This window comes from Condylura cristata, unplaced genomic scaffold (assembly GCF_000260355.1).
Source record: "Condylura cristata isolate star-nosed mole 26May11 unplaced genomic scaffold, ConCri1.0 scaffold00001, whole genome shotgun sequence".
Taxonomy (NCBI): domain Eukaryota; kingdom Metazoa; phylum Chordata; class Mammalia; order Eulipotyphla; family Talpidae; genus Condylura; species Condylura cristata.
The window spans coordinates 16,661,438-16,670,373 of record NW_004567102.1 but is presented as its reverse complement, the minus strand read 5'-3'; positions in this window follow the sequence as shown (position 1 = coordinate 16,670,373).

The following is an 8,936-nucleotide window of genomic DNA, read 5'->3' as shown; positions in this document are numbered from 1 at the left end:
GCAGTTAGGTCAGTTATGGTATTGAATATAATTTTACCTTTGTGTGTCTAGAGCAAATAATTCCAATACAATGTGGTAAGAACAACTATATCTATATCTCTATCAATATCTATACATGAGTCAGTAGGAATACTCACAAATGAGGGAAAAGGTGACTGTTGGAGCCTTGGATTCAGGAAGATTTTCTGGGAAGCCTGAGGAGGATGAGGGTGGAGGTAAAGTTTTATGGAGAATGAAAATCTTTGGTACAGTAGGTAGTGGGATTGCTGGGTACACGTTCCCACACTTGCTCAAGTGACAGAACTTGCAGGATTCGAGGCATTTGTGAATTATGATGACAGCAATGGATTTGATACATGTCTTACTAATAGTATTTGCATCAACTTTATATATTTATCTATTTTGAGTTTATATTGTTCAGACATGTTGTATTTGGTTTTCTATGTTATAAAAACAGTGTGCAGTCACCTGCACTTGTCATTCAAAAATCACTCCATAAGATGAGGCATGGTGAACATCTCTGAGATTTGCCCTTATATTTAATTGTTACTGGTGTGAATATGGATGAGAGAAGAAAGACATCGGGGCTGAGGCATGCTTGGGCTTATGATGAGCACACCCATTTATTAATTTGTGCTGCATTTATTAATTTGTGCTGCCAACAGAAACATGGGGATTAAGTTCAATGATTCTTCTAGTCCAGGTGAATTTTCAGCATCTCTAAAGACTCCTGTCTTACCTTTGCTCTGTCAGGCATAAAATGCTAAACCCTTTCCAGAGCATTTAAAGAACAACTAAAAATGAATACTTAGCAGCTCTCTTGCCCACCTGTGACTATGCAGGTGCCTCTCTTTTTCATTCTCCTTTTGCTAATAAGGAGAATGTCCTTTTAAAATGTAAACAAAGACATAAAAATAAAAATAAATACTAAAAATATCATTGGGTGGTAGCTTCCCTGCAGAAGCTCTTTCCTCCACCCCCACCCAACTCCATTACTGTTTTCTTCCTTCCCTCCTCTCTCCCTCTCACTATTTGGACTTACTGATCTATCCACGTTTGAGAAATTTAGAGACATTTCAACTACAGTAACAGCACAGGAATATTTCAGGTTGAGCCATGAGTGGCGATGGAATATTTCATTTTTTTCCAAAAGAGAAAAATTAATGCTGCTTCATTTTTCTTTAGCCCTGATGTTGAAGCTGGTACTGAGGGCAGGCAAGGAATCTTAAAGATTAAGTATCTCTAAGAAAAAGGCATTGGAATAGGTCTGTTTTGGGCTATGCTAAATTTATAAATTCTCATATTTTTCAAGATGAGAACTGCTATGTTATTACAATGAAGAAAGGAAATAAAAATTTTCCTTCCCCTTTTTGCTGTGCATCTGACAAACAAGGTTATATTCTTGTGGTAAGCATCATGATAGAGAGCCATCATCTAGTCAGGAGGGTGCAGACATCTGGCTAACCACATAGCTTGCTGAGATATGAGGTAGAAATAGGTTGAAGAGCAGGGGGCTTGTGGGAGTTGAGTTGTATGTGGCAGACAGAAAGCCTTGGTAATCTAGAATGATCAGCTTTGTTAATAATTGACTCAGCAACACCTATTAAATGGCAAAAGTTAAAATCAGTTATTGTGTACTATGTGATCCTCTGTCATTCCAAAAATGTTGGTAAATGATTTGAAATGCTTCATTAAAGAAATAGTGACCAATGATGCAAATATTTGCAAATATTTCTTTTTTTTAAAAAAAGATTTATTTATTTATGCATATAGAACTGGGGTATAAACCAAAGGTGCAGGGGTGATGAGAGGTTCACCAGAGACAGAGTGGGGGGCAGAACAGGCAGATTGATGAAGTACACTGCTGAGGGGAACAGTGGGCAGGTCAGGAGAGGTCTCCTGCGCCATGTGGGTCACCTCTGGGGTCAGGGATAGAACTCACACTGAAGTGGCTTCAGCTAACCTGCAGCGCTGCGCTTTAACCTTCTGCGCCACCAGGGAAGGCCTGCAGATATTTCTTGATCGACAAAAAGTCTATACTTTGTAAAATAATTACAGCTTGCAGATATTTTTGTTCTTTTATTTTTGTTCTTTTTCTGGAACTTTCCTATGTGCAAAAGTTTTTGCTCATTCTGATATTCTGAAATGATAAACAAAAGATCTGTTTTCAAATAGAAATTCAGTTTCTTGAAACAGCTTTTGCTAAACTTTTTGGCAGCAGGTAGCACTTAGCGCTGACATTTGGCTTCTTTCACTTTAGCATAATGTTTTTAACATTCACTCATGTTGTGTGTTGGTGGTTTTCTCTTTTTTGTTGTTGAATAGTATTTCATTGCACAGAAATGCTAAATTTTAATTATTCCTGTACTGGTCAGTGGAAAGTTGAGTCATTTGAAGTTTCTGGCTCTTATGACTTGAAATTTGTATTTAGGTCTTTGCATGGACATATGTTTTCATTGATCCTTAGTAAATACTGAAGAACTTGTTTGCTGGAACTTAGGATAAAAGTATGTTTAATCATCAGAGTATTTTCTTTTTTTTAAAGATTTATTTATTTATTCATACAGGACTGGGGTACAGGCCGGAGGTGCAGAGGGTGAGAGGATTCACTAGAGACAGAGTGGGGAGCCGAACGGTCAAATAGATGAAGTACACTGCTGAAGGAAGCAGCAAGTGGGTCAGGAGGGGTCTGCCACACCATGTAGATCTCCTCAGGGCAGGCGGGAATCGAATTCATGCGGAAGTGGCTTAAGCTTCTTAGTGCTGTGCTTTAACCCGCTGTGCCACCAGGGAGGACCCTCATCAGAGTATTTTCTAAAGAGACTGTGTCTATCTGTGTTCCCACCAGAAATGTGGTAATAGCTTCATTTGCTTCCGTATCCAGTGGTTCTGGTACAATTAACATGAGTTTACTTTTCTGGTCATTTGTATGAATTTACTTTTTCATCTTCTCTCATCTCCTGGTAGGTTGGCATTCATCTTTATCCAGTGTCCACTCCAGATGATACTGGGTTTGTGGCTTTCATATCTGTGCCATAGTCTATTGATCATAATCATCATTGGAACTGGTCATTAATCACTGGTCCTTCTTATTTCCTTCCTGAGTTGTTGCCATTCACAGAGCCCAGTGATTCTGATGGACCTGTTCTATTTGTAACAATTTTTGAGCAAGAGACCTCACAGCAGAGTCCTAGGCAAATGAAATCCTATCACAGAGGTTGGGGATATACCTTTTAATGCCTTCTTTATAAAAATGAAAGCTGAAGACACAAATCTTAGAGCATATCTATACTTATAATATAAAACAACAAAAAGAAACCACTATAAAGATAGAAGAATTTAATTGAGAGATGAAGTAGAACGTCACCAAGTCACAGAAACCAGGGCATGAGAGTTTTAGGAAAGAGAGGATGTTCAATAGGGTTAATGTGACTCTAAGTCTTGGAAGGAGATAACTGAAGGTGCCACTGAATTTGAATTTGGAAAATACTTGAGACTTTTGAAAGTATTGTTGTAGCAATAAATTCAGAAGCCTGAATGCACAGAGTTAGGTAATGAGAAGTGGAGGAGACAAGGGGAGATGTAGCTTCCATAAGCAAAGCAGCCATAAGGATGCTTTCATCTGAATCACTCTGCTCCTGCCCGCAGGGGAAGAGGTTGGCATCTTTCAATGCTTAGATTTTACTGCCTTTGCTTCAGGAATGCTACTTCCTGAGTTCTCTTCTATATCTTGAACTTCTGGTTGTTTCCTCTCACTTTCCCAAGATGCTCAAGAATATTTAACCTACAAATAACTTACCGGTTTCCCTGACCTTCACTAGGTCTCCTTCCATTTTATAGTCAAGCTACTTGGAAAAGTGATTTTTCTTGTTTCTTTTGCTTCTCTTCAGTTCACAATTCAGTCTATTCTAATCTGATTTTGCTCTCTACCACTCCAAAGAAGCATCTCCCTGAAGGGCTCATGACTTTAGTGTTTCAGTCTAACAGGCTCCTGTAACATTTCTTGATACTTGACTTTATTGACCACCTCCTCTAAGATCTCTATTCTGTTAACTTTCTGAAAATTTTCAATACTTCTTGGGTTGCTTTATCTTAAGTCTCTGGAATGACTCTTTGTCCTCTTGGTCCTTAGATATCAAAGTTTGCCAGGGCTTTATGTTCTGTTTTTGGATCTACTCATCCCATAATGGCTCTTCAAGGGTTACTGACAACATGATTCTGATAATCATTCACATGCTCATGCTGTGCTGTAGCTCCCATCTGCTTTTGCTGGAGGGACTTTGACTTTGATTCTTCAGGCACTGATAATGGTTAAACTCATTTCTCTATTTTCCCACTGAACATCTCCATATTGATGTCTCACCGGTAGGTCAAATTCAATATGCTCACAGTTAATTCACCCCTCCATTGACTCCAAAAGGAGCCGATATTATCCTTTGTCCTTCCCTTATCTTACTGAAGGACATGGCCATCCACCTCATCAGTCAAGTCAGGAGTCTGGGCACCAGCCTTGCTCTTCTCCACATCTATTTCCTTCTGTTCAATGTTCTCATCAGGTCCTGTTGGTTTTAGTTTTATTATTTATCAAATCCATCCCTTTTCATCATTTCTGCTGCCATTACTTCTTTTCTCACTCAGCAAATTAATGTTTTCCAAAACTTTATGCTGAGAATGCCGTTTGCTTATGCACACAAGTTTATTCTTCAAACACACTAAGCAACTATCTGTTATATACAAACTACTATTAAAGGGAGCAGGATCAACTCCTAATCAAGTGTTTTATTGACCCTTGAACAATTCTTCTTTATTGCTTCCTCACAAAACTGCATATCAAGAATATAAACCATAACTGAACTCTCCTCTACTATCACCTTATTCCTCCAAGCCCCAAACTAGATACTCTGCACATTATGAAATCTATTACTTGCCAAGTTGGAGTGAAGTCAAATATATTAATTTGGAGGAGTTTAGTTGAGGTTAGTGAAGCAAAGTGAGGTCAGGAGAGTAAAAGTAGAATGGAAAATTGATAGTCATTGGTGGCAAGATGTGAGGGTGGTCACGTCAACTCTACATCTGTTGACACTTGCTTTCTCTAAACATTACAATCAACTTACTGTCCCCTTATGTCCTGATGTCCCCTCCTACACAATTAAAATCCCCTGGTCAGTTATTACAGTTGCTCTGCTTGCCCATGAGCTCAGTCTTACGTGTCTCTCAATTGACTATGTTCAAAGGGTAAAACCCCAACCCCAGCTAAATTAAAGTCTCCACTTACTCTGCTAGAACCTATACTTTGGAAAAGTGGGCGGAGAAAAACTGCAACCCTGATGATTAATCTCACTTTAAATATATGACCCCCTAACCACTAATCTCAACAGGACTGGTGATGCTTCCCAGTTATTCATTTGCTCACTGTTATCATACATGACTACAGTATTTCATGTTTTATTTTCTGGTGCCAGTTACTAATTTATTGCCTCTCATTTTCAAATATATCTTGGTAGATATACTCCTCAAGTCTCCAATACTTCTACCATAATCACTATTGGTAGATGACCTTGTGCTTTATTTTATTCAGAAGACAAGCTAGAAGAGTTTCTTTAAGTCCTATACATATACATACTGGATTTGCCTACTTCCCTGTTACTCTAGAGAACTGGGTTTAGCCAAGGCTAAACCCTGCATTTATTCACTGGCTTTCACTCCCTCTCTCTTATTGAAGCTCATTGCTTCAGAATTCTTCCTTACAAAGGTATGTTGGTAGTTCTTACATCACTCAGTTTAGCATGGACATTTTAAAAAGGGTAATGCCACTGTGAGTACACAAATCATGGAATGTAATTTTACATAATATTACATCCTTATAATATGCTGTTATTTTGATCCATTTTACTTACCCCAAATCAATTTTGTATGTCTATTTTCTCTTATTTCTAAAAAAAAGACTTATTTATTTAGGCACACAAGAAATGGGGTACAAGACCAGAGGTGCGGGGATGAAAAAATTCACCAGGGACAGAGTGGGGAGCAGAACAGGTAGATGTACTGAAATACACCGCTGAGGGGAGTAGCGGGAAGGTCAGGAGAAGTCTGCTGCCCCACGTGGGTCACCTCCCTGGCTGGGGATTGAACTCATGCTGCAGTGGCTGTGGACAGCATCACAGTACTGTGCTTTAACCCATTGCACCAATAGGGAGGGCCCACATTTTCCATTATTTAATAAATAATGTTATTATGGCTCCTTTACTGTCCTATAGCATCTCCAGCACTAATAGGGTAATAGTTGCAATAAATGCTTGCACAATAGTACATGATCCATATTCAAGACATGCAATTTTTAGTTGGATCTAAGAAAAACTTTTTTTTTTTGTGGGTAATGAAATACAGACCATGACATGTCTACATTTGAAGATGTTTGAAAATAAATTTAATAATGTTTTTGCTCATGCATTGTATTATAAAATGGTCATTCGAACTTTCTTCTAGCATAAACTATTTCATAACTATCCTTACAGTTATCCAGTAAACTCATCTAAGACCTGCTCCTCCAGGAAGGCTCTAGACAGATAAAGGTAATTGAAATAGTCTTCTCACCTTTGATTTCCCAGTAATTAGCACAGCATCAGTGATGCAAGTATCCTTAATAAAGGTCAATTTAAGATCAAATCTCCATCACCACCATCATCACCATCACCATGATACAATTTGGCACACATCTGGGTATATGCAAACCAAGGTTCACTGTTACTCCTTCCAGGAACTCATGACAGTAACCTACCTGTGGTATTTTGGCATGAGGCATGTGACATGCAGGACACTTTTGATCTGAGTCTTTTAAGTCTGCCTGCATTTAACCGCAGGTACATATGGACTTCCCTTACCTCACCATGAATGAGCTATGTGCTTTGAGAATCAATTTTGTCAGCGCTGCCCCAAATTATACACTTGGTAAGAGTTTGTCCTCATTAAATTGAGGAAGTATGGGGACAAATTACCACCTTTCATGTCTGATGGGGACAAATGACCACCTTTTATGTCCCCAGGACTAGAGCTGTTTTTCTGATAGTCTAGGAATTTTGAGCCTGGATTTGAATGTGACATTCAAAGAATGTCACAAAAGAAAGAGACCAAAAAATCCTTTTGTCATGCCTTAGCTTTTTCTGTTTCTCAAGGCCCAAATTACTTCTCCAACTATCATGAAACTTGCCAGAAAAGTATCAAATTCCTTCCCTTAGGTGGATTTTCCCCTCCAACTGTCACTTCCAAAAGTGAAGTGCCTTTATTTTGAGAATTTTGGATATTTATAATCTGCCTATAATTCAGCCTGTGTTAAACAATGAAACTGCAGTAATTTTGTCATCATTATTCTCCACCCTTATTCCACAGACTACACAAACACATAAGTTCTTTGAGGATAGGAAAGTTCTCATTTATTTTTGAACATCTTTTTCTCTTACTGTGTTTTTTTTTTTAAATTTATTTATTTATGCATACAGAATTGGGTAATAAGCCAGAGGTGCAGGGGTAGTGAGAGGATTCACCAGAGACGGAGTGGGGAGCAGAACAGGCAGATTGACGAAGTACACTGCTGAGGGGAGCAGAGTGGGGTCAGGAGAGTTCACACCATGCGATCACTGAAGTGGCTGTGGCTAGCTTGCAGTGCTGTGTCCTAACCTGTTGCGCCACCACTATGTTTTTTTTTTTTTTTATTGATTTACATTGGTTTACATCATTATTTGTGTTTTGGATGTGTAGGATCTTCTGTTGTTGTTACTACAGCAACATCCACCACCAAAGCATCCATAATCATTGTGCAACTTCCTTACTTTGTTCTCAGGTGTCCCCTTCCCCTCTGGTAGTATCAGTCCTACAGTCAGCTTTTTAGAGTGTATTGTTAGTCTGGCTTATGTGGCCATTTGTTTGGTATCTCTATATTCCACATATAATTTACACCAGCCTGTATTTGTCTTCCTCCTTGTGATTTATTTTGCTTAGCATAATTCCCTCTGGCTCCAGCCATCTTGCTGCAAATGATGAGAGTTTATCTATTTTGAAAGTTGAGATAATCTACTCATCTGTATTTGAGCACTCAGGTTGTTTCTATAGCTTCGCTATTGTAAATAGTGCTGAAATGAATATAATACATCTTTCCCTTTGAATTAGTATTTTTGTATTCTTTGGGTAGATTCCTAGGAGTGGAATTGATGATTCATGTGGTATATCCATTTTTAATTTGAGAATGCACATACTATTTTCCACAGGGACTGACCCAGCCTACATTCGCACAAGAGTTAAGAGGTTTTCTTTCTTTCCACATCCTGACCAGCATTTTTTGTTTCTGATCTTTTTGATATCGGTCATTCTCACTGATGTGAGATTGTATCTTACTGTGGTTTTGATTTGCATTTCCTTGACAATAAGTGATGAGCATGTTTTCATGTGCTTGTTGGCTATCTGAATATCTTTGGAGAAGTGTCTGTATATACAATTTTTCTTATCATTTTTTTATTGGATTATTTTCTTCCCATTGGATTATTTTCTTTGTAGATCTTGGATTTTAGCCCCTTGTCATATATGTGGTATTCAGATACTTTCCTCCACTCAATAGGATGTCTTTTTTTTATTATTTATTTGTTTATTTTAAAGATTTATTCATTTATGCATACAGAATTGGCATACAGGCCAGAGATTCAGGGGTGGTGAGAGGATTCACTAAAGGCAGAGTGGGGAGCGGAACAGGCTGACTGAAAAAGTACACTGCTGAAGGGAGCAGTGGGTCAGTCAGGAGAGGTCTGCCGTGCCATGTGGATCACCTCCGGGGCAGGCCGGGATTGAACTCATGGTGAAGTGACTTTAGCTTCTTAGTGCTGTGCTTTAACTCGCTGTGCCACCAGGGAGGGCCTGGATGTCTTTTTATTTTTATGACTTTTTTTTTT